This window comes from Phaethon aethereus (assembly GCF_964289735.1).
Source record: "Phaethon aethereus genome assembly, chromosome: 1".
Lineage (NCBI taxonomy): Eukaryota > Metazoa > Chordata > Aves > Phaethontiformes > Phaethontidae > Phaethon > Phaethon aethereus.
In genome coordinates, this window is record NC_138575.1 from 134,163,567 (window position 1) to 134,189,816 (window position 26,250).

Consider the following 26,250-nt stretch of genomic DNA (forward strand, 5'->3'; position numbering starts at 1 on the left):
CTCTAACTCCAGACCTGGACAGTGAAATGGGCTTGCATGAGGCCAGGAACTGAGTGATCCAGTGTTACTCTGAACAAGGGAGTGTAGAAACGTACCCTGAGGAAGAATATTTGTGAGTATTGCCCACCCTTGTCCAGGCTTCACCTGGTGACTGGTGTCTGATGGTTCAAAAGAAAGCTGCTCCTTCTCCACTCAAAAACTACCTGGCTGGTTGGGCACTATGGCAGAGGATTGTGAGCTTTGTGATCTTTGTGAGCAAGCAAAGGAAACCCTTGAGTCCTTAGGTATTATTAATCAAGGTGAGTATGTGGATATGTTGCAGGCATGCAGACATACTTTTTGTCATATCCCTATGAGCAGGCATTAGGAAACTGAGGGATTCACAGACTCCAAAGAGGGAAAGTACTGCTAAGTCCATGTTGATGTCCATCTTTCAAAAGAAGAACTTTGTTTTGCTCACGGGATGTGTTAAAAAGTATTTCTTAAAACTTTAGTTTTATTTTAAATTCTCCTATAATGAGGAGTCTATTTCATCCCCTGATAAGTCACCCAAATATTGAGGAACCTCACACCCTTTTTTGTTGTTTAACTCCCAGTTAGGGGCTTTTGTTATGTCTCTGCTAGCAAGGCTGACAAGTGTGTAATGAATATATTCTTTGTGTGTCTTAGCACACAACCATGAACTAGCAATTTCCTTGTGTATCTCCAGTATTTTTGTAGCCCTTCTGAAGATAAGCATAATAGTGTACTTATCAATGAAAAATTGTTTCTCTGTTTCTACTAATAGTCCTACTAATATATTATGCACATACCCGCTCTGCATTGTACTGAGAGCTTGAGACAGTTACTTAAAATGTTTTCTTAAGTTGTTGCAATCTGAAGTGTGTGCCTCTTGTCTGGGAATGTAGCTTACCTTTGCAGGCTTTTGCATTCAAGTAATCTTGTAGGACCAAGATCATTTTATCAGTGATTAATATCACTTTGTAATAGTAAAGTGCCTTCTTACTGGATACTCCTGCAACACTCATAGCCAGGTTTAGTCAGCAAATACTTTACATCATTTTTAGTGTCCATTAAAAACTAATCGAATAGCCTTGAACCAAGAATTGTTCCAAAGGCAACTGTTCAAAGTAGTCTTTGTGTGGCTTTCCAGTAGCAACATTTTGAGATCAGGCAAGGGGACAACTTTTTGATCTATGTAATGAATGCCTTTATTTGGCAAACTTTTTGGTCAAAGCATCCTTTAATGATACATTACCTGTATTAAGAGAAACTCAAGTGTATTGGCATGGATCTTTATCTACCAGACCTGCAAGCTGTCAAAAAGCAGATTTATTTGTCTGTATATACATTTTTGAAAACCATGCTGAATGTGTTAGTAGTATTTTAACATTAATTCATTGCCAGGGGTCCCAAATTGACTGCCATTAACTGCAATGTTACCCTGGAAATGCAAGCATCCTTAATTAAAATGCTGTTAAGTATAAACAATCATTTTAATAGAGTATTTATTTTGCTCTTCTGCTGTTTTAATATTTTAATTAATTAGCTTTTCTAGCATCAACATTTTTAATAACTTCTTTGTTCTTGCATTGCTGCGGTTACTGTCTCTCTTTTACCTAAACATCCTGTAGTTCCCTTTTATCTTTTTTTAAAATAGTCAGGCTGTACTGACATTTGCCCCATCCTTTGCACTTTTCCCAATTCCTATGGTATGTCTAATATTGGTGTTCAGAGAAACCCTCAGTCAGAACCTTTACACTTCTAAAATTTAAACTTATAAAAATTATTCTGGCACATTGAGGTGAAGTATCTGTATCTTAGTACTTGCTGCTTCATTTCCTACTACTACATGCTAGAGATGGGGAAATTTTTGTTTCCTTTAACAGTGTTATATGGAGTAATTGCGTCTTCTTGCTTCATTCTGCAAAGGGACAAAAAGCATCCATTACACTTTTCACTTCATTGTTTTTCCTTCCCTCTTTTCTTTTGTTTGTTTCTTTTTTTCTTTTTTTCTTTTTCTTTTATCTTTCTGGTATTAGCTAGCAGTGGACCTAAATTTCATGTTGGATTTTCATTACCAGGGATTTTAATGTGCTGCCTCTTTTTTTTCAGTTCTCATTTCAAATACAACGATCTCTCATTGTTTGCTGAGAACTTTTGTTACACTCTTGTTTTCTGCTTTGTGTTGTTTATTGTTGGGTTGTCCTGGCCTCATGTTTTTGAATAGATATCAAGCTATTATAAAAAAATGCTGAATCTGATAATTGTTCATTTACATGCAACATTCTTAATCCACTGCCCTCCAATTTCTTTAATCTTTGAAAAGTCAGGCCTTTTTAATTTTTTTAATTCTTAATTATGTTTTATAGATACGGTTCATTGTTGCCATATTATTTTTCCAGAATATGTGTTGTATTGGGACTGTTGGCATCTATTCAGTTTGTAATGAAGAATCATAGTATCATTGAATCATAGAATAGTTTGGGTTGGAAGGGACCTTTAAAGGCCATCTAGTCCAACCCCCTTGCAACGAGCAGGGACATCTTCAACTAGGTCATGTTGCCTAGGGATGGGGCATCTACCACCTCTCCAGGCAACCTGTGCCAGTCTTTCACCACCCTCATTGTGAAACATTTCTTCCTTAGATCTAGACTGAATCTACCCTCTTTTAGTTTAAAACCATTACCCCTTTAAACTGTCCCCAACTTTCTTATAGGCCCCCTTTAATTACTGGAAGGCTGCAATAGGGTCTCCCTGGAGCCTTCTCTTCTCCAGGCTGAACAACTCCAACTCTCTCAGCCTGTCCTTGTAGGAGAGGTGTTCCATCCCTCTGATTGTTTTTGTGGCCCTCCTCTGGACCTGCTCTAACAGGTCCATGTCTTTGCTGCGCTGAGGGCTCCAGAGCTGGATGCAGGACTCCAGATGGGGTCTCACGAGAGCACAGTAGAGGTGCAGAATCACCTCCTTCAACCTGCTGGCCACGCTGCTTTGTATGCAGCCCAGGATATGGTTGGTCTTCTGGGCCGTGAGTGCACATTGCTGGCTTATGGCCAGCTTTTCATCCACCAGTACTCCCAAGTCCTTCTTGGCAGGGGTGCTCTCAACCCCTTCATCCCCCAGCATGTATTGATGGTGAGGGTTGCCCCAGCCCAGGTGCAGGACCCTCATGAGGTTCACACGGGCCCGTTTCTTGACCTTGTCTGGGTCCCTCTGGATGGCATCCTGTCCCTCAGGCATGTCAACCGCACCACTCAGCTTGGTGTCATCTGCAAACTTGCTGAGGGTGCATTTGATCCCACTGTCTGTGTCATTGATGAAGGTACTAAAGAGTACTGGTCCCAGTACAGACCCCTGGGGGACACCGCTCATCACTGATCTCCGTCTGGACATTGAGCCGTTGACCACTACTCTCTGGATGCCACCATCCAACCAATGCTTGATCCACCGAATAATCCACACATCAAATCCATATCTCTCCAATTTAGAGAGAAGGATGTTGTGGGGGACCATGTCAAAGGCCTTACAGAAGTCCAGATAGATGACATTGGTAGTTCTTCCCTTTTCCACTGATGTGGTTACTCCATCCTAGAAGGCCACTAGTTTGGTCAGGCAGGACTTGCCCTTGCTGAAGCCATGCTGGCTGTCTGGAATCACCTCCCTGTCTTCCATGTGCCTTAACATAGCTTCTAGGAGGATCTGCTCCATGATCTCCCCTGGCACAGAGGTGAGGTTGACAGGTCGGTAGTTCCCAGGGTCCTCCTTTTGACCCTTTTTAAAAATGGGTGCAATGTTTCCCTTTGTCCAGTCTCCTGGGACTTCACCTGACTGCCAGGACTTTTCAAGTATCACAGAGAGTGGCTTGGCAACTACACCAGCCAATTCCCTCAGGACTCTGGGATGCATCTCGTCAGGTGCCATGGACTTGTGTATGTTCATCTTCCTCAGGTGGTCCCGAACAACAAGAACAAAATTAAGAATGAGTTTTAATATGAGCAATCCTATGGCTCGTGATGAACTTCTTGTGTTAGGAAATTACTGTGTGTTTAAAAAGAAAAAATCTAACAAAGTTTTATTACTGCCGTGTAAGATACTGAGCAGAGGTTTCCCATACTGAAGGTATCTATTGTGATGTATACTTACTGTCTATATACCATGCACAGAACCTTGAGAAGCAGTTCCTCTTGCACTGTTGTGAGAGTGGGAATTCTCTAAATGATGCTTGCCTGTAGCCATCTCTTGGTGTACTAGTTGGAACCTTAACCAGTAAGTATCTACTAATGCTTAAAGACTGAGCAGTGAAGTCCATTGTGAATAGTAACAATGGGGTCTTTGTTAAAGTGCTATCCATTATCCTTTTTTCCCCACTCGTCTGAAATTGTAGCCATTTACTTAAAGTCATAAGACACAATCCACCCCCGCCCCAAGCAAGCTTATCTGTCTTATTTAGTAGGAATCTGTAATATAACAATAATTATAATTAATATAATATAATTATAATATAATTATATTAATATAATATAATATATTCTTGGAATTGGTACCTTTGATGACAAAACCAACAAACTTTAAGGACAGAGCGCAAAGAAAAAGACCAACAGGAACCTCTTTTTCCTGTCTGCAGGCAGATCTTCTAGTAGATCATTTTTCAGTAAACCACTGAGGAGTGCTGCAAAAACACCTATATTCCATAATAAGACTATGATGTCTCTTTTCTCCTTGAGTGTACTCGTTATGACTTCCCATCATTTGAAATCTTATCATGAATGGAAGTGTGACGTGCGACGTATGCCTTTCGTTAGTTACTGCAGACCAGCAGGTAATGCAGAATGACCTTGACCTTAAGAAATCACTAACCTTTCTAAGACACTTTGCTGAAGGGAAACTACAGCACTTGCAAGAGCAAACTTACCACGAATTGTGAAATAAGGACTTGATAACAGAAAGATGAGGTCTCTTTGCTCAGTCAATGCTAGAAGCAAGCTGCCAACAAAATGATTTATGTTATGCAGAAGTGTGTGATGGTATCTATCTACCAAACGGAGAAGCAACAAGGATGCTTGCATGCACTGACTGTATCTCTGGGAAGAAAGAGAGGCAGTATTTTTAGACTGAAAGCCACACATACCAGGTGTTAGTGTGAAGCTTTTTTGTACAAAATAGAAGCAATTTTACAGAGGAACAGTGAGCCTAGGAGCTAACTGAGGATTTAAAAATTCTTCAGAATTATCCCATGCAGAAGATAAAACTACAGGCACTGTAGTGGATTCATAAACAGCTTAAGAGATGTAGTGAAAAGGTGAGCGTGGCTTGGTTAGTGATATTAGAGGTAGAGTCAATCCTCCTCTTTGTGCTCTTACCGTAACTGCAAAGGATCTTTCTGTTCTGGATGTACTAAGAAAGCAAACATGATGCCAGACTTAAATGTCTGTACCTACGGAAGGGTGATACTAGATATAAAGAGATGTAGCTTTTACTTGCCTACCTGAAACTATCATGGCTTATCGCCTGAAGTGCGACAGTATTTGGCTACAGTGTTAAGTGAAGGAGTGGCCTCCATGTATGAGTTTTGGATGTTCCCATTTTGATTCTGTGAAATCCTGTTTCTGTAGCTGATCATCCTGTTACCTGATAAAGGATGTACAGCTATCTGTTTTGAAGCTTGGAGTATTTCTTTGACCGTTTGACCACAGCATTTAGAGATGACCGCAAATCACTGAAGTTGGCAGGATGAAAGTTGACTGAAAGGAAGACAAGCTAGAGAAAGACTGGAGTATTATAGGAATAAGAGGAATAAAGCTAAAAGTTTGCCTGAGAAAAATGAGTATTCCTCTGACAGTCCAGGAAACTATATCAGATCATCTGTGAATATAGTGGAATATTTTGAAATTTGCTTTTGTTGTTTTGCTACATATGAACTTCTCTAACCAACATCCTGCATGATAAGGCAGTCCCAAAATGCAGCTTGCTATCTGTCTCTGCAGCCCCATCTTCACTCAGAGCCAATGTTAGACTTGGGAGGGGGCCCAGACGAGACTGAAACATGGGTCCTTCTTACTTCTGTAGTTGAACCACTCTTAACATAACCCTAATTTCTTGTCCCTGAAACTCTTTTTCTTCATGTTACACCATGAAAGGAGAAGGAGGAAATGTATGCTCTGGATCCTAATTTTCAGGCTCTGGTAGCCACTAAAGGAATCATCGTTGCCTGTACCCATTTGCCTACCCTGAAGCTCTCTGCTCTCAGAAGGCCAGTGTCCCCACTTCAGAATTGGCAGGGATGCTTCAGCTTCTTCAACCCAAAGGCTACTTTGCCAGGGTACAGTAAACATTTGTCACTAGTATATGGTGTGGTAACTAGTGTAGCTGAGCTGGAGGCACATGCTTGTCTTGCTGACTTTGCCACCAGGATTGTAATCTCTGACAGGAAGACAGCTGAGGGCAATAACTTCTTAAATAACTTTGACAAACCTTCCTGCTGCAATTTATCTTTTCCCTTGGGTGTGACAGTGAACAGTGGGGAAGGGGCTAAGCGTTAGCTCTCTGATGCTTAGCTCAGCAGGCAGGGTTTGCTTTTTTTTTCTGAGGAATACTTAATATCTTTTTCTTTCCTTTTTCCCCCCCTGCAACTGGCTCAACGGCTAGGGCTGTATTTGCTTTAAATCTCAGGAGATTTATATACCACAGAATACAGAAAAGTGAAGAGAAGCAAACCAGCTATCTTCAGAAGGGGAAGATGGTGTCTGAGAGGCTAAGGCTGACTAGGTTGGGTACTGTGCTGCTTTAACACAGCAGCAGAGCTGTCGGGACCTGATCTTGTATCTCTGCATGGTACTGCACATCTAGAGTGACTATAGGTGTCTCCAACAAAGCTCTGCATTGTGCCATTGAACCAAGTATTCTGATAACAAGACCCTGTAATATACCAGTATTGTAATCCTTTCATATCCGAGTGCATGAGGTGAGTTGTAAATGACAGTCACAAGCCTGATGCAATCCATCAAGCCTATATGTTATTATGTTATGATACATCTCAGGTGCTGGGACGTGTTACATTGAAGAGGTGTATTTTGCTTTAATGATATTAATTGGGGTCAATTTCCAACATAAAGTCTTCTTGCAGAAATTCTTATTTGCATTCAGAGATTTTCATGTTTTCGCTCAACAGTGCAGAACGTTGTTTTCTACCTGTCACCTGTGAAAAATGGCTTTGTATCAACTCTGTTGCTTTTTCTATGTGTAACCTGAAAGGCTTCACTTTGGTTCGGTTTGCATGTATTCTATGAAGTGGCTCCTTTAATGTCAGTTGAAGAAGCTTAGAAACATGCAAATAAATAACCATAAATAAAGTTAGGTGGAATTCATTAACTTTCCTTTGGTATATTGCCATGGGCCAAATGCCAGATCAGAGCTGTATTCAGAGAATGATGAAGATCTTAAAACAAGAAGAAATACACTCTGATTGTGTAATGGAGAGAGATTCTGTTTTATTACTTCTCCTTTTGGAACTAACGTCTCTTTAGTTGTGATGGGTCATGTGGGAAGAAATACTGAAAATTCAAACCCAGCATGAGTCCTACCTTTTAATGAAACTTTGAATGAAGTTGTTTGCATCTCTAAAAATCTGGTACTAACCATGCAAATTTGGATTTCTTTCATTGTTCCAAGGTGACATTATGTATGTGTGCATGCACTGTCTATGTCAAGTGACTCATTTCTGTGCCATGGCTTTCGGATAAAGGGAAGAAAAAAAAAAAGGAATGCAGTTCTTTTTTTCTTGTTCTTTCCTCTGCATGAAACTTACTTGAATAAAAAAAAAACCACAATAAAAAACACAAAAAGGAATCAACCTACAACTGTCCATTTTCTTTGCTTGTCTTTCTCTCCTCTTGAGCTTAAATATTAACTCTGAGGAATCTGACTGTGAACACTGTGTCACTGGGTTTTGTAGCTAGGAACACATCTGATGATTTCTAGGTGTTGTATCAGCTAAGAAGGAATCTTCTCCCTGAATGTTATACAAATTGTGTGTTTTTGTTTTGTTTTAATTTACTCTGCAAGTAATATTTTTCAATGTATGATTAAAAGTCTTACTGATTCTCACTAAATAGACTTAGAAGGTTTTACGCCCATTACAGCCATTACAAATTATTTAGAAAATTTGAACATTTAGGGTTATTCTGAAGAGATGAACAACTGCATCTATCTTGAGCTGCCTTTGATCTGAAGACCAATTATTGTCACATTTACGGTCCTTGAAGACTCTGCAGTTAAAGTGTTTGTTTGTTATTTTAAATATTGCTTAAATGTTTTGGGGGAGATGAGACTTTTCTGCAGCATTTTCTGGAATTCTTCATATAAGTAAATGTTGTTCTGATTACTGATAGGAGGAAAAAAAATGTGCTGACTATGCATACCAGTCAGCTAATTCCAAAGGTCACGTTTTGTTTAAGAATTATATAAAAAACATATTTTTCAATATAGTTCCTAAGTCATTCTGAAGGAATCTGCTGTGCCATTTGACCGTGACATGTTGTCAAGCAGATCTCTGGTTCTGCCTTGTTGCATTTCAAGCTGACTTTTGGTGACATCAGAGAGCTCCTGAAAAGAAGCTGTATGTGAGGCTGACAGGCTTGAGTCAGCCAGGGTGGGCGCATCAGGCTGGTTGTGTGGGAGCCTCTTCCTGGCCATTCATCTCCTTCGCAGTGATTGTATGCTTGTTCAGTCTTGCTCTGCTGGGTGTAGCATACTCTTCATAGGTTTAAGAATAGTTTCTATAAGACCTGAGGTCACAAAATTAAGTTTTAAAAAAAGGCAGTAGTTGCTTATGTGGGTTAATTACATTGCTTTAATTTCTATCCTCCCATAAAACAAATTATGATAAATAGGTGGTAGCTTATTTTATGTTCTGCAGTCATGTTCTGCTTTTATCAGTGTAATCATACATTGCTTTTTTAATTGTCAAATTATACCTGCATGTTAACAAATGTTGATGTACTCCCTAGTTAAAAAGTAACTAATGTTCCTGGTTTGTAGACACAGAAGCTTGAGGTAAAGCTCTTCTGGTGTGTAAGGAGTTGGTGCAGAACTTGTGTGAGAACTCCAGACATTTTGGCTTCCTCTGTATTCTGCTTATAAGATGGCCTCAAGTTCAAACTTGCTGGCTGCAAACCTGTGTTCAACTGCTACTCGGGGCATACTGCTACTTCGACGCACATGAGGGATCAGCCCCAGTGGTGGTGGCTTGGCCTAGCTTCTGCCTCTTTTCACACTGCAGTGGTGTTATGTGGCTGAAATTAGGCAGTCAAGATAGGTGTAGGGTCTTTCTTAGGAGGACCTCAACATGGTTTGCCACTTACATGTGAAATTTGTGAACATGTAGGCTCTGTTTGCCTTCATCACAGATGTGAATTGCTTTAGCCTCAGGCTACCCTTGAGCAGCAACGTGGGTGCCTGAGGCTGAGCCAAGAGAGGGAGTGCAGCTGTTGTTTTATCCTGCTCCCTGGCATGGGCTTGCTATAAACAGCGTAGCTCCGATCTCTGCTGAGGTCCGTGTGATTCAGCTGGCAGCTGATGGGCCAAATGTGTCCCACAGTATGATTTCAACTAACCTGTCTTCTTTCTCTCAGGAGTGCTGCAGGTACCTTCACCTCTTCATGGGAGGTTGGGGTGGCTATAGAGGCGTGCCAGGAGCAAAAGCTGCATCACTGTAGTCTGCAAGGAGGGACCCAAAGCTGGGACATGAATTCTGACACTTACAAGAATTGCACGACTGTGTCATAATAAACTGTGCTTGATTTTTTTATCCTTCGTAATATTCAGCCTGACAAGGTAAATGTTTCTTCTGTGGTATTCAAGGTGGTAGAACTGAAACTTTTCAGATATTCTCTGGTAAAGCTTCTGAGTATTTAAACTTTGGTCTAAGTCAGTAGTTCAACAACTGTTATGCCTTGGAGCTCAAAGCCAAACGGGATTCACAACTCTAACAAAAAATGTGTCCCAGCTTTTATTACATTGAAAGTACATGGTCCCAGCCTTGGTAAGCATGATCTTTCATTGACTGAGGCGGGCTCTAGTGACCGGCACAAATCCAAAACAATAATGACACTGTTAAGAATACGTTCCTAGCTTTCTCCTGATCGGGGATGGTATAGCTAAATCCAGTGTTAAGGGAAGTACTCTAGTTTATCATAGCTGAACTTGTGTGCTTATAGTTGTGTCTACTGTAGTATATACTGCTTTTATGCTTAAATTATGTTTCAAAATTCTTCAATATCTCTTTAAAGTAAGTAACAAAGGGTAGTTGTAAATAGAATCATCCTGAAGTGTGTTTAAACCATGTTTCAGTCAGTATAATATTTTTTGTTTCATTTTGTATCAAGTTATGCAAGGAAATGTCTAGATTCTCTGCTGTTTATGTTTTTTCTTCTCCCATTTAGGAAAACACACCTTCATGCACAGAACTGTAGCTTGACCACTGATGGTCATTGGCCTCTCAACTATTTGAGAAATGTTGTTCACATAGTATCTAAAGTTTTTGAAGTCTAAGCCCAAAACACATTAATTCTGGAAAACAAAACAAAACCAAAAACCAACACAAACAAACTCCCATGTAAATCAGCATGATAATGAGCCCCCCTCCCCCCCAATTCTTCAGTTTCCTACTGGTGTCTGCAGTGCTTTCCATGAATTGTGGTACTCCATTGTCTCCAGGCCTGTCAAAAACAGAGCTGTAGATTCATGGAAACTGATTGTGGGGAAAATAACAGAGGAGTTACTTTGTTTACATGTGGGATAGTGACTTATTTGCCACTTGATTGCTATCGCATCTCCTCCCTGCCTTTAAATTTGTTACAAATATTTAGGAGGTAGCTCAGCCAGAAGAAATTGTATTGGATCAAGTATCTTTGCCTTACCAATTGCAGAAAGGCTGCAGGTTTTGTCTAATGCAGAAAAATATCTGCCCGTAATAATTTCACTCAGGTGAGACTAGCTGTATTAACTCTCCTGTTGCTGCCTTTCACTCACAGCAGTTGAAGAAAGGAAAAAGTTTTGGGTTTTTTTTTTTTTAATTCTGCTAATTTGTGTTGAGGGGAGAGATTTCTCGTTACTTCTGCCTTTGCTCTGAGGGTGACAAGATGAAGCTGGAGTTGAGGATTGCTAAACAAAAACAGTACAAGGCTGTATTCTGTCTGTGTTGCTTTCCAACGGTGCTAGACCAGTCATCTCTGCTGCTCTAATCTTAGTCGATAATAAAAAATTGTGGGAGAAAAGCTAGTGTTTACAATGGCGTTACTGTTTGGCACTGGCCTTCCTTACTTAGCAGAGCTTCTGTGTGCACAATCCTGTTAAACAGAGTAACTGTCCACTTTTATCAGCATGATCTCTGTCTTTTGTGGAACTGAGTTATTTGTTTTAGATATTTTCTTTGTAAACAGATGCTTGACATGCTCAGCCTTTTTAAACCCAGTTTGAGAGAAGGACATGATTACCAAGCTCAAAGCCAGACATTGTGCCTGTTCCTATTACTGTTGTTCGTGGTCCTTAAGATAACTGACAAATTATGGGTTGTTGTCAGGTGGAGAAAGTATCTGAATTGGATGAAAGGAAGTCTGAAAATGGTTGAGATGGATTTTTGTTTGTTTTGGGGTTTTTTGCTTGTTTCTTTTCATGGTAATTAAGGTTTGGAGTTGATAAACTTATCTTTTTGCTTATTATAATAACTACAGAACAAAACTGGGTAAGTCTTCATATTGTTTTTGAAAACCAGAAACTGCCTTGAATTTCTAGCTTGCAATCACGGCACAAAAGAATGCTCCATTTTTTTAATTATTATTTCTTTACCCTTTAGTGCCCCTTCAGTTTCCTTGTTTTTTAGTAATGATTGCCTCTGAGAAGATCTAACAAAACTTCTGAGAAGAATAACAAGTTAATTTCCTTACTTTTTGGTATGTTGGACAATTTCAAAGATGGATATTCAGAATTTAGGATCTTAAATCTAAACTTTCTTGCATACTCCTCCCATGACACATTCACAGGGTACAGATTAGCAATGTACTGTTGATCCTTTTCCTTCAGTATGACTTCAAATTTGAGTTTCCACCTCATCTGATAGCCTGGGTGTCTCACAGTCACACTGCAGTCCAGAACACAGTAAAAAAGATGGTTCTAATGGTGCAGAGACAGCTTTGTGGCAGGCCTGGCCACAAGTAGGAAATGCACTGTAAAAGCATAGACCCAGTTTTCTGGTTTGGTCCATAACTACCTGGCAATCTGTCAGAGCACTGACTCTGGGTGTTCCCCAGCAGAATTCAGTGAATCACAGAATCACTAAGGTTGCAAAGGACCTTCAAGATCATCACATGAATGTGACTAGTAATATCTTTTCTTTGGAAGCAGCATAATGCAGGGAACTATGTTCTGTCTTCTTTTATGTCTTTGAGGTTGGTAATTCATGAGATGTACTCAGTTACCAGTCAGCATCCTGGTGATGCTGATTTTTCACATACAGTCTGTCACAGTTAATACCATTGCTGTGATTATGAGAACTTAATCTCTGGGTGAAGGCTACTTTAGTCATGTGACATCTGTCAGTATCAGAACTGATGGGAAGATTCTGCTGATGTATGCTGAAGTTACGCAGCCCATGTGCATCAAAACGCCTCAGGGGCTCTGGATGACCTGGTAACACAAATTTCCAAAACATTTTCTTAGAAGCTGCTTGCCATCTGAAATCTTCACTGCAGTAATTCATTTATTTCTTTTTCCCTCATTGCATCTGAAACTGTGCTTGTAAAACCAGTGCACAGACTCTAGTGATATAAAACTCAGTGTTCTCCCTGCTTCATAGCTCAAACCTTACTTAGAGGCATAGGCCTGAAACAGCAGTGTAAAAAATTCATCTGTGGATTCAGCTGTGTGATAAATAGAACGTTGCAAGAAATTAGCCTCAAATCAATACTTGTAGAGTTACATTTACAAGGAAAAAGTGAATCTATCTTGGGATTTATTGAAAAGATTAAAAAATACGCTATTGAATACTTAAATTGAGATATTGTCAGCATCCATGCTGGGATTCATCTTGTGACAACTTTATATGTATGTATATTCTGAGGTGAACCATCTTACACTACATTTAATAAATGCCAGAGACCGTGTTTAGAGGCTTGTTGTAAAATCACAATTTCATGTAATTCGTTGTGTCTAATGAATCAGAGTTTGGAAGTACTTAATATTCCTCTGCCTCTGCAGAGATCCTATGATGATTAGCTTTGGGTATCTTACTTTTAGTTATAATCGTAGTTAAAGTAGGGAAATGTAGAATGGTTCTGCTGTGATAACAAGCAAGCTGTGTTCATGCTTAATATTCCTTGTCTACATGCTGGAAGTAATAACGTGTACTGTGTTTATAGGATAGTTAAAGATTAAGTAGGTAATGGTTGTGACTTGGTTTGCAAAGGCCATCTTCTACTGAAATTCTAGTTTTTATTGATCACTATTTAGTGCCTTGAAACAGATTTTTCTCATATTTTAATTAATGTTGCCCATTTTTGAAATTACAGTGTTCAGTGGTATGTAAGAATTTTTTTAGTAGCACAGGCAGTCTTTTAGGCTGGCATATAAAGCTTGTACTCTTTACAGGAAAGTTAAAAATAGCAGATTGAATCCACATCTGCCCAGCATCGAGAGTATTAAATCAAGAGCTCTGTATTTGTATGTGGATGCAAGTCTCTTGGCTCACAGAGGGTGCTGTGGCTTTATGTAAAGTTTATTTTCATTTGCACTTTAATAATACTGCCTTTCCTCAGTTAGCATTTTCTCTGTGCATAATTTATTGTGCTTTTATGTGGGTCCTAAATGACAGTCTGGGAGTCTATCAATATAAAGAGGAAATCCGTAATCTAGTTATGAGGTGGGATACCTCCGTTTGGTATGTACAGGTTCCCAGTGCTAATGATGGAAATGTCTCCTGATGTTTGTTTTTAGAAAAAAATAGTTGGGAAAAATAAGAGATTCCAAGTAGAAAAGTCTTATTTATCTTTGTATGCTATGTTTTGAATTCTTCAAGAAAATAATAAAGGTTTTAGCTTAACCCAGGCTTAGGAACTTTAGTGTACTGAAATCTTTTTTCTTTCCATTGTAGTGCCTTTTATTTTTATTACTTTTCTTATCTCTTACATTTCTTTTGGCAGAAAATAAAGCTCACCATAATTTTATTTTTTCAAATGATTTTCATATATGTTGTTGGCCAGTGTGTGACCTGTTGGAGATGTGCAGATTTCGCAGGGTTTTTTCCTGCTCTCCAGCCAAGGTATTCAACATTAAATGATGGATGACTCTCAAGTGGTTTGGTTTGGATAAATGTCTAAAAGTTTGGCGCATATCTAAACCTCCTTAGCCTAGAAATTTATTTGCCTGCAATTGGGGAGGAAGGGACAACCTTTCTTGTTGAATTTTTTACTCTTCTTAATTTCACTTAGACCAGATTATTTCAGAAGTGATTTTTTTTTTTTTTTGATACTTCATTCCCTTTCATTGCCTTTTATGATCCAGTGGAGGAAGTGCAGAGGTGTAAGAGAAGTTAAATAAAGTTCACCTCCCTCATTTTTCCCCCCAAACTACAGGCAAGGTTCAAATTAGGTTCAGAGTTGGGGTGTTTTTTCTGTATGCTCTCTTAACTGGCTATCTCAGCGCTAGTAAACATTGCAGTGGAAATAGTCTCATGTGACGCTTGGCACGCTGCTAGTGAGGCACGCAAGTGTGAAGCGCCTGTTTTTAATTTACTCTGCTGTTTCTTTTCTTCTCTGCTGTTAAATAGGGCAGAGAAGTGACAGATTCAGTAGAATTAGTAGGCTCTCTGGCTTGCAGAGAAATTTTAGGAAATAATGTTATCCTTAAAGACTTGCCATAGTGAAAAGTATGTATGATGTGAGAGATGTACTTACGGCTGTCTAGCATCTATGTCAAAGTTTTGAATGTACTAAGAGTATATAAACAGGGAAAAATTACTGAATAGGCATTTTTCTCAGCTCATCTGTGATGGGTAAGTATTTTTGCAGTGTCTTGGATATGTATATGGTTTGGAAGCTTTTTTCAACCAGTGATAATGAATTTGTGAAAAAGTGAGGAGTGACTTCTGGAATCTTCTTTTGCCACAAGTCTGTGAATAACAAAAATGGAAACAAATTTATATTATTTAAATACTCTTTAAGAAGTTTTGAATGCTGCTTCGCTAGTATTCATTTGTGTATAAAGATTGAATGAGCACATGGGAAATTTGAATATCTGTCTTTTTTGCGGTAGGATTCAGGCATACTGACTGCTCTGTAGATGCGTAGCTATTTTGCATATGGAAGACTACAGATGCTAAATCAGAGACTATTTGAGTTGTAACTCATGTCGAGATCCATTTGGATTATAGAAGGGAATACCTTAAGTAAAATGTTAGGAATTTTCCTCTCTCTAAAGGCTAAATTATAAATTCTCTCCTCTAAATTATATAATTTGATTTATGAGAAACTACCCTTAAAATGAGGGTTCTGTTTTTCAAAGCCAATTTTTGTGTTCCAGTGGTGCATTTTGATTCACCCCTCCCGCCCTCGCCGCCGGAAAATCAGAATCTTAATAACTGTATGGTCACCAAGTCCATCTCTGAAATCTCAGTTTATGTGACTACCATCATGCAGCAGCAGTGGGATAGAAAGAAGGAGGGATGGAATTCAGTTTTGCAGGCAAGCATTCAGCTGCTTAAGCCATGATACTGCCCTTTCTCTTCCTGCAATCTTGTTGCCTATGTCATGGTGTCTCTGCTTATCTTCTGCGGCCATTGAGGTGGGTGGGAACAGCTTTGTTCACCATGTACCCCACAGTTGCTTGACTGCTACGAGCTGTGGTGTTTAAAAAAGTTTCTTAGAATATTAAGATTCTTCAGCATATTTTAACAATAATCAGGAAGTGAGTATAGAGTATTTCCCACTATATATTGGCTTTTTAAAGGAAAAATTGTTTTTCCTGAAACTTGCATTGATTAATAGTTGTGGCTTTCTATCTTATTCGTGGTCAAATGGTGGATGTCAACCTGCAATAGAAGATTGCTTTAATTTGCCTTTTTTTTTTCCCCTTTTGTTTTTACTTTTGTTGGGCGCATGCTTACAAAGTTTAAATAACAGCCACTGTAAATTTAAATAGTTTGTTTTGGCACTCAAGAAATATGATTATAAAACAGTGTGGAAGACCATATCTAAAAGGTGTTTCTGTGTGTACTACCTCAGCCCAGAGTCTTTTCTACTACTTAACAGAATCAGATTTTTTTAGTTACAGATGCAAGTGTGTTTTATTATATGATATGTAAAAAGTGCGTTTTCATGAAATTAAGTTTTTAACCTTTATTTCTTTAAATTGTTGTAAAGTCTAACAGTTTCTTAAAGTACTTTTCCAGGAGGCTAGTGGGAAGCTGGTAGCTGATACCACTCATAGGACTGATTAGCTGCAGTGACAGAGCTTCTGTCTGCTGCTGTGCTAGCACTAAGTTAGGCAGAAATTATCAGGTTAAATATAGGTTGAGGGATAAGGGGAGGATAGAATGGGAAGAGAGAGATTCAGAGACCATGGGTCATGGGAAAGAGGTAGGAGTTGCGGGCAGGCATAAGCATTCATCTGCCTGAGTCACAAAACTGCTCAAATGCCTAAGATCCAAGTGATTAGATCTCTCTCAATTTCTAACCCAGAAGCTCGAAGGCTGTAATTTTACAAAGAAATGGTATAAATATTGATCTCTTGTGCACGTCACAACTTTCAGAATTAATTTATTAGCAGTGTGCAGACCTTGGCAGGGCCCATCTGATATGACTGTGATTAGTAACTGAAGATCGGTGACTTTGATTGTGGTTCCAGGGTTGGGTAAATTTTTACAATCCTTCCTGAAGGAAGAGTGGCTGTGCAAAGGAGTTTGTACTGGGTGAGTTTCCTGTGACTGTGTGTGTGTATATTGTTTTTTTTTTTACTGTGATCTCTCATACCACTGTGAGTTGGCTCCCCCAGACTTGAGGCTATGTTGTTCCCAGGACCTCACAAGTCATGGTATGAAAAAAAGAGGAATATCATTGCCTTACAGAGAAATGTAATGCTTGTATTTGGCTTGAAGGTAATTTTACTGAGAATTTAACTTGTGTATAAACTTCATCCATAGGCCAGGAGGTTATAGTCAATACTTCAATGTAACAAATCAGACTATATGTGTAGCAGGAAAGACTCTGGACTGAGATAGTGCATGCAAAAACACCTCTTAAAGAACGCTCATCCACACATATTTATTGAGTGCCAAAACAAGCAACGTCAGAAGCTGGGATTCACAAGTGAGCTTGCAATTTATGGAAAACTCCAGCAAGAGTTAGGTGCTTCAGAGACTCCTTTGGAAATCTTAGCTGACAATCTTTCCTTTTCTTTCTCAGAGGCAGAGAGGCTGCGGGTATAGTACTGATGAGAAAGAGCTGTAGCCCTTCTCTGTTGGCTACCAATTTGTTGGTCAGCTGGTGAGTACATCTGCAGGGAAATATCTGCTGGGCTGATACCATTCTTGACTGAAATGCCTTAATGGTTAATGCAATTCTTCAAAGCAGAGCTGTGAGGCTCTATGGAGGGTGTTCATAGCACTGAACACATTCAGTGTAGGTGTCTGCAGTTGGCTTTGACTCCCTTCATAGCTAGTGGAAGGGAATGGGCACTTCTGGGCTGCAAGTCATCTCATCCTGAAGTAGACTTCTGACAGATCAGACGAATTGCTTGCCAATGTGACGCCCATCTACAAGAAAGGCCGGAAGGAGGATCCTGGGAACTACAGGCCTGTCAGCCTGACCTCTGTACCGGGGAAGATTATGGAGCGGTTGGTCTTGAGAGTGCTCACAGGACACCTGCAGGACAACCAAGGGATCAGGCCCAGCCAGCATGGGTTCATGAAAGGCAGGTCCTGCTTGACCAACCTGATCTCCTTCTATGATCAGGTGACCCACCTAGTGGATGAGGGAAAGACTGTGGACGTTGTCTACCTGGACTTTAGTAAAGCCTTTGACAGCGTCTCCCACAGCATTCTCCTGCAGAAACTGGTGGCTTCTGGCTTAGACAGGTTTACTCTTCACTGGATGAGGAACTGGCTGGATGGCCGAGCCCAGAGAGTTGTGGTGAACAGCGTTAAATCCGGCTGGCGGCCGGTCACAAGCGGTGTTCCCCAGGGCTCGGTTCTGGGGCCGGTCTTGTTCAATATCTTTATTGATGATCTGGATGAGGGAATCGAGTGCTCCCTCAGTAAGTTTGCAGATGACACCAAGTTGGGTGGGAGTGTTGATCTGCTGGAGGGTAGGAGGGCTCTGCAGAGGGATCTGGACAGGCTGGATCGATGGGCAGAGGTCAACTGTATGAGGTTTAATAAGGCCAAGTGCTGGGTCCTGCACTTTGGCCACAACAACCCCATGCAACGCTACAGGCTTGGGGAGGAGTGGCTGGAGAGCAGCCCGGCGGAAAGGGACCTGGGGGTGCTGGTTGACAGCCGGCTGAACATGAGCCGGCAGTGTGCCCAAATGGCCAAGAAGGCCAACAGCGTCCTGGCCTGTATCAGGAATAGTGGGGCCAGCAGGAGTCGGGAAGTGATTGTGCTCCTGTACTTGGCACTGGTGAGGCCGCACCTCGAATCCTGTGTTCAGTTTTGGGCCCCTCACTACAAGAAGGATGTTGAGGTGCTGGAGTGTGTCCAGAGAAGGGCAGCGAAGATGGTGAGGGGTCTGGAGCACAAGTCTTATGAGGAGCAGCTGAGGAAACTGGGGTTGTTTAGTCTGAAGAAGAGGAGGCTGAGGGGAGACCTTATCGCTCTCTACAACTACCTGAAAGGGGGTTGTGGCGACGAGGGTGTTGGTCTCTTCTCCCAAGTAACTAGTGATAGGACAAGAGGAAATGGCCTCAAGTTGTGCCAGGGGAGGTTTAGATTGGATATTAGGAAAAATTTCTTCACTGAGAGAATGGTCAGGCATTGGAACAGGCTGCCCAGGGAGGTGGTGGAGTCGTCATCTCTGGAAGTGTTCAAAAAAACGTGTGGATGTGGCGCTTCAGGACATGGTTTAGGGGACACGGTGGTGCTGGATTAATGGTTGGACTTGATGATCTTGAAGGTCCTTTCCAACCTAGTGATTCTGTGATTCTGTGAATGGTGCTATAAAAGTGCTTTTCCTCTCTCTGCATTGACCATGAAGGGAGTGAGGACTGGCTCATCTGAGACCAAACATCTCTCTACGGGTCTGACCAACTCACTGTTGAAATCTTAGCTTTGGAACGACCTGCGTTTCACGAGGCTAACAAGAGTACTTCTAGACAGGCTGACTCGTCTGACAAATTTCTGTTTTGGTGCTTGGAAGCACTAAGGTTTCTTAATTTGGCATGAGAGGATGCTTAACATTGGCCAGAAAAAGAAGTTCTCCAACAGTCTCAGAAATGGCTGGTTTGTTTTTAATTAGATCTTTTACAAAGAAAAAAAACAACCTGAAGCAAAGACTGGCAAAGTTAAATGGGACTGAAAGCAAAGCTTTGTCATGGAAAACATTAAGCAACTTCTAAGCTTAGGCATACACTGTTTACAGTGAATTATATATTTCCTAACTTTGCGGTTCATTATTGCAAGAAAAGTTCTTTGAGGATTAGTTGTTTGTTCCCTTCTTTCCCTAAACTGCCAACTGTACAAAAAATAATAAAGTTTTCTGCTCTCTTCTGAGTGACGGGTTATTTTTAGATGTTCCACTATTCCAATCATACAATATTTTCTCCTTCATACTTGCATAAAAGCATTAAAAATACATTCTAAGTTTGGATGCCCTATATATTACATTAACTGCATTACTTTTCTTCCCACCACTTCTTGTGGGTGCTCAGTTGTATTGTGTTTTGGCAGAGTCTGGGAGACTCTCTTTAAAGATCAGTTAAAGAAATAATAAGCATAGTTATGCTCTTGACACAATTTTTGCTTTTCTGGATCAGTAGAACTGTGTTCTGATTTTAATGTAGTGTCTTGCCTTGTTTTGAAACTTTGTTTTACTGTGAATTTATATTTAAGGAACATCTAAAATGTTTTTTAAAGCTTTAGCTTTTGGTATCCAAGGTTTCTGGAAGAGTCCTTTCTTCCATTTAACAAAAAAGTTCCTAATATGCAGTTGCAGGGGAAAGAATTGAAAGCTTCAGGAGATGTATCTAATGGATAAAGAAACCCCAAAATATAAAAATAAATGAGAACTCAGTTTACAGATCGACCTCTAGAGCTGGCAGTGTTGCTCACCTGCTGTAGTTTGTTCTGTTCCTTTTAACTGAAGTGCAGTTTCTTGAGTAAGTTATTTTTCGGAACAGATGGTTATTTTGATATTAAGGAATATGTATCAATTATAAATATGGCACAAATACTTTGTCATAGTTTAGAAAAATGAATAGTTTTAGATACTAGTTTCTCCTGAGTTGCAGTAAATGCCAGTGGAGCATGAAAAATATGTTCTAGTTCTATTTTTAATGTGTGTTCTGTATACGAGAGGGCAGATGAAAGATGTGGTATCTGAGTACAACTGTGAAGTAATACCACAGTGCTAACATGATTAGTGGCTGTAATGTTTGGGTCTGAATGTAGCCCTGTTGTGGAGTTCGTTGTATGAAATGGGTACTCACAAAATTATGAAAGCCAGAGATGAGCATTGGCCCCTCAATCTTCTCTGTGCTGTTGTTTTGGATGGTTATCTGATTTTCACTGTATCCTGCAGGTCAGTTTTGCTGGATGGGAATTACCAGTGAATGTTATAAAGTCATATGTTGCTAAGGTAGCCTAAGACTAACATTTTCAAATGTTCTTGCCAAAAGTCAGTATTTGAAATCAAAAGGACAAAAGGTTACAGGTGAGCACTGATCTCATGAACAAGAAGTTTCTTTCTGGTTATGACTAAAGTCAATATTTAAAATAAATATGGTTTTTATATTCCTTACCTACATTAAAATGCTTTCAGCCTCTGTGTACATAGTGCTGTGCTGGTTGCATTCCTTACTGGTCTCACTCCAGGTACCTGTGCCTCTGTTTCTTCCACACTGCATTATTCTGCTGGGTGCTTCTTTGGACTTTACATTTCATCACCTGCAGGATGGCTATCCAAAAAGTGCTCATTCCTCTGTCCTTTTAGGCTGCTGGGGGTTCTCCCAGTGGTTTGAATGGAAGCCATGCGAGGCACTTTTGTGATCTATATACGAAAAACAACTGTACCAGCTTTCTTATCTCCACTTTCAGAGTGTAATCCAGGCTATGGCTTTGCTTGGTAAATTCTCACCATTCTCGTAGTTTAAAAACTGCTGTATTTCAGCCTTTCGTCTTGGGAGCTGAGAGGCTTGAGTTGGAGTGCTCCAGACTTTTTAGATGTGTAGGAAGGAGGAGATGCCTTGCAGGGCTGCATGAAAGGACTCTCTAGCATTGCATCCAAGTGCTGTGGTTAGAAACAAACTTGGATGGCAACTCTTCTTCCTCCTCCTCCTCCTCTATGTGGATGTGCCTGCTTTCCAAACAAAAGCAGTGGGTCAGCTGGATCCTGCCTGTGAAGTTGGATTGCTTTGCTTAACACAGCTGTTCCCAGATTTGCCTCTGGAGGTGGGGCACTGCCAGTTTTAGTGTGTTTGTGTGTTAAGTGGAGCAAAGCAATCGTCCTAATTGTTGCAGTTAGTAATGCTGCTGTATAGTGGAAAGGCTTATCTGAAAATTAAAGTTTTGCAGTTCCCTAGCAACAGCAGGGCTCTCGATTTGCCTGGTCCTTTCAGGAAGGTTATTTAACAGCTGATGTTCCTTAGTCAAGAATGCTTATTCGGCTCGGCTAATACATAGTTAAAATTACTTCTTTAGCACTCACAGTATTCACATTCACAGAGCAGAATGGCTTCATGGGGAAGGATGTGAAACTGCTTTCCAGAGCAAGATTTGACACAGAGGAAGGAAGAAATACAAAAGAAAGGTCTGACTTTCCCCCTTGTGTTTGCTGTTCTGATAATGTTGGCTTTTACAAGAGCCCCAACTGTTAGGCTTTTTTTCCTTGCCTTCCATTTTTCTAGGTGAAAGGAGCAGAATTGATACATTTTTGGTGCATGGTGAGCTTTTCTCATCAATAGATCATTTTGTAACATAAAACCTGTGGTAAATGAAGGTAAGATTAAGGACACAACTGAGTAAAATGCAAATGACAAGCTCAGTCTGAGAACACAAATGTTAGAGGTGTTACCGTGTTTTTGATAAAACACCACATGCCTGAAATTGCCACTTTACAACAGTCCTTCGTGTTCTCCTGAGCAGACAGACAAACGATAGATGAGCACATTTCAGAATTTTTGCCATTTGATGCCCAAGTTTTCAGAATTCCTAAAGCACTTAACAAATCCATTAGAGCTGTCAAAACTGAGATATACCTAAGTTTAGGTTTTGTTTCACTTTATAATCAGAGTGAATGTGGATGGATAATACACCAGAATCAGAATCTAATTTTCTCTGTTGTCTTCCTAAGGTAATCATCCTTTAAAAAAAGTTAATTAAAAACTATTTGGCTGATATTAAAGTTGTTTTCTTTCTTCAATTTGTGATTGGTGTCGTTAATAAAACCCAAAATCTCATTTCTTTTCTTCATTGCTTACTGTATATGCACAGAAAGAAATCTTTTTTTCCAAATTAATATGAAGATTCATACCTAATTTAATTCTTAAATTTCCTGTCCTTTGAGGTCTCGGTTCCTTTGGCCTGAGAACTGATTGCTCTTTCCAAAGGAAGTGCCCTCACTGTATCAAAAAGTTTCAGACCTCCAGTGTGCATGCATGTGTTTCCTTTTCTGAAGTAGGAAGTAGGCTGAAACTTGTAGTTAGACTCCAGCCACACTGAATTTGCACTGAATTCTTGTGCAAAAGTTGATTGCCACTTATAAGAACAACCTTCCTTCTTAAAGGTGCTTTTTAAGCAATTTCTACACTATTACAGTTAATTTTAATTTTAGTATCTATACAAAAGTGCAGCACTTGGTTTTAATCTGCAAAAAGTTAGGCTTAGTCTGAAATATATGAAATGTTTTTTTTAAATGCTATTTGATGTGATTATAATATATACAAGTCTATATTGCAGGATAAATCATTACTGCTTAGTTGTTTTTTATTTTTGTAACCAATTCTGGCCCTACAGCAAAGCAGTGAAGTGAGCAAAGTTCCTGCTATAATATTGCAAACTTGAAGAGATTGAATTGAATTACTCTTGGTTTCAATCAGAAATTCCTAAATTTAGAAAAAAGTTGCATGTCTATGTCTCATGAGACTTTTATCTTCTAAGGCAACTTCTAGATATATTATTGTATTTTACTATGTGATTGTGATTGGAACAAATTCTTTATTTTTTTTTAAGAAAAGGAAGCATATTTTTACAGAATAGCATGATTTTTAGAGCAGTGAGATTTTAATATAACTCAGTGCATTGAGAGCACCATAATAGCATCACAGATGTTGACAGCCGTTTTACACTGAAACTGGCTTGTGTTTAGGATCTGATGGAAGGCACTTACAATTTGCTGGTATAACAAACTGTGCTGAAAAACTACCTTAACAGTTCTGTTGGTAGTTACAACTATGTTTTATTGCCTTGATCTATTCCCTCTCCCAGTTTCTGGGAGTACAAAGTATATTGAAGTTGAGAGTGTTGTGCCTTTTGTTTTACCTTAAGTGAAAGTGGCAAAGGGTTTCTAGTTTTCAAATACACTTCAAATTTTACCCTAATTGTTTCCCTATAAAAACTTTGGTATTCTTTCCTTTAAAGGACCATGCACTCATGCAGGAAAAAAAAAAAAAAAGAATATGCATGCTGAAGTTATGGATTCTTGAACATGGTTAGGATGATTTCTTTTTTTCTTTAGGGGCATTGTTGTTCTTCTGAAGAATAACTTTGACAATTTCCTCCAGTGGTTTTCAGGATAACACATTTGCTTATTTACTGACTATGGAGGACACTGATGCAGATAGCCAATAATCTGAAGCAATAGTAATCTGAAGGTTTGTCATTTACCAGGATGCTAGTGAATAACAAGGGGCAGAGTTCTGTATTTTTCTCCAGTAAGGTTTCTATTATCATATTAAGGTTTGGGTTTTTTTTTTAAGTCTATTGTGTATAGATAGGTTCCAAATGCTGAAGGGTAATGAAACCATAATAATGGACTAAGGTTCTTGCTCTCCACACAGATAAGGCTGGATGGAAGTGAGTTAGATTAGAAGTTGAAAGCTGTACAGGCTTTTTCTGACTTTCTTCTGTTAGGCCTCTTAAATTCCATTTAACTTTCAGCATATTTCAAGCTATTTCTTAATTTTCACTTGTTTACTGCTTTTAACTTACAAATCCCAAAACCTGGTGCCAAAATTTTCCTTTTGTTGTTGCTAGCAATGCCATAAATCACACAACAGTCACGTAAAGACTTGTGATTTGCTTAGATCATTAAATTATATGATGCCTTCAGGTGCATTCCAGATAGAGAAATAGGTCTTCCAGTTTTAACCTGCGTAATAATGTTTTTCTGGTTGTATTAGTTTCATAGTCCGCTGTTTTACCACAAGTAATGAGCTCTAATCTTCATTTCAGCTGTCATAGTTATTTGTCTCTACCCTGTCTGGCCTCTTAAGACATGCTAGTGTTAAAATATGTAAACTGTAGTATAAGAAATTATTTATGCACCACCTGCTGCAACAATGCAGAGACGTAATCAAGTTTGTACTAGTAATACTGATGAATTACTTTAACGCACTAAAAAATATACATGTAGCATAATTGTTTTAACAATAGAAACAAAAACTGAGACAAATGAACATCACGCAGATATTTAATCAAGTGAGATCAGTTTTTGGGTTTGTGACAAGAGAGCGCTGTTTTCAGGATGGAAATAGTTTCATACGCAACTATGAGAGAGCAGAGAGAGTTGAAAAGATCTCTTATGCTTAAGAAGAGGTGAGGAAGGACACATTTTTATGGAAATGTTCTTTTGAATGTGAGTGGCTGCTGCAGAAACAAAGCAATGAGTTTAAATTTCCAGAATCATCCAAAATTGGTCATGTGCAACATTAAGCACATCCCCACCCCTCCACAGCCTCTGGTGGATGCATTGTATAGATCTTTACACTTCACTTGGAAGCCTTCTGTCTTTACAGAGGGGCTGCACTTTCCCCTGCTCTCTTTCCTTCTGAACATAGGAAACAATATCCACTGTCTTTTAGGCCGAGGTAAAATGCTTCATTATTGCATAAAATTCCACAGTCATTAAAAGATTTCATCTAAGTTGGCATTAGCTCTTGCTTCACACTTGCCTATGATCGAGGAGGTTGAACCTAAATTTGGAAGGGGAAGCCCTGAAGTATGTTTGGCTGAACAGGCTCTCTTGGTATGGAGGATGGGAGTTGAGGATGCATTGTGATTGACTTATGTTTCTATTCATAAATCGAGCTTTGCAAAGCAGATACCAGTGTGGTAGTGTTTCTTTTTATGTCTCTCAGGAAGTTTAAGGGAATTCTTGTCTCTTTCTTACCAACCATACTAAATATGTGGTTGAAGTACAGGGTCCCATGTCTGTGTTTAAAGAACTGTAGCTGAAAGATTTTAGCATAAATCATAAGAAAAATACAGGACAACTGAAAGAGAAGTATTTGTGGTGTCACATATTAGCATTGTTCATTGAGCGAGTCACAAAACTTCCTACACCAAGAAAAGAGATGTACCCTGAAAACAGTAGTGCTGTAGGGGAGCATGCTTAGAGACAGTGATCAGTGACAGTAAAATCCGTACTCAGCACCCCGTGCACTGGATATGTCTTAGGAAGCTGCTTCTTTAAGCATTTATTGTTGGTCATCTGTTCTCCACCAAAATTTGCACTGAGTCCAGGCCCACTGGACTCAAGCTACATTTCATTAGCACATTAGTAAAGCTGGTCTATAAGTAGATCTCTCTCCTCCCTGCTCCAAGCCTGTTGCTGTTCACAGAATCACAGAATGGTAGGGGTTGGAAGGGACCTCTGAAGATCATCTGGTCCAACGCCACTGCCAAGGCAGGATCACCTGAGGCAGGTTGCACAGGAATGCGTCCAGTTGGGTTTTGAAGGTCTCCAGAGAAGGAGACTCCACAGCCTCTCTAGGTAGCCTGTTCCAGGGCTACATCACCCTCGCAGTGAAGAAGTTTTTCCTCATGTTGAGGTG

At 39.7% G+C, this 26,250-nt stretch overlaps 1 protein-coding gene across 1 annotated transcript in view; it reads left to right on the top strand.

The window, feature by feature from the left end:
- The window catches only part of MAP3K15 (mitogen-activated protein kinase kinase kinase 15), a gene marked incomplete at both ends in the record, with an annotated part of 94,438 nt that overhangs the window by 849 nt on the left and 67,339 nt on the right, over window positions 1–26,250 (top strand). The gene's annotated exons all lie outside the window — the stretch shown is intronic.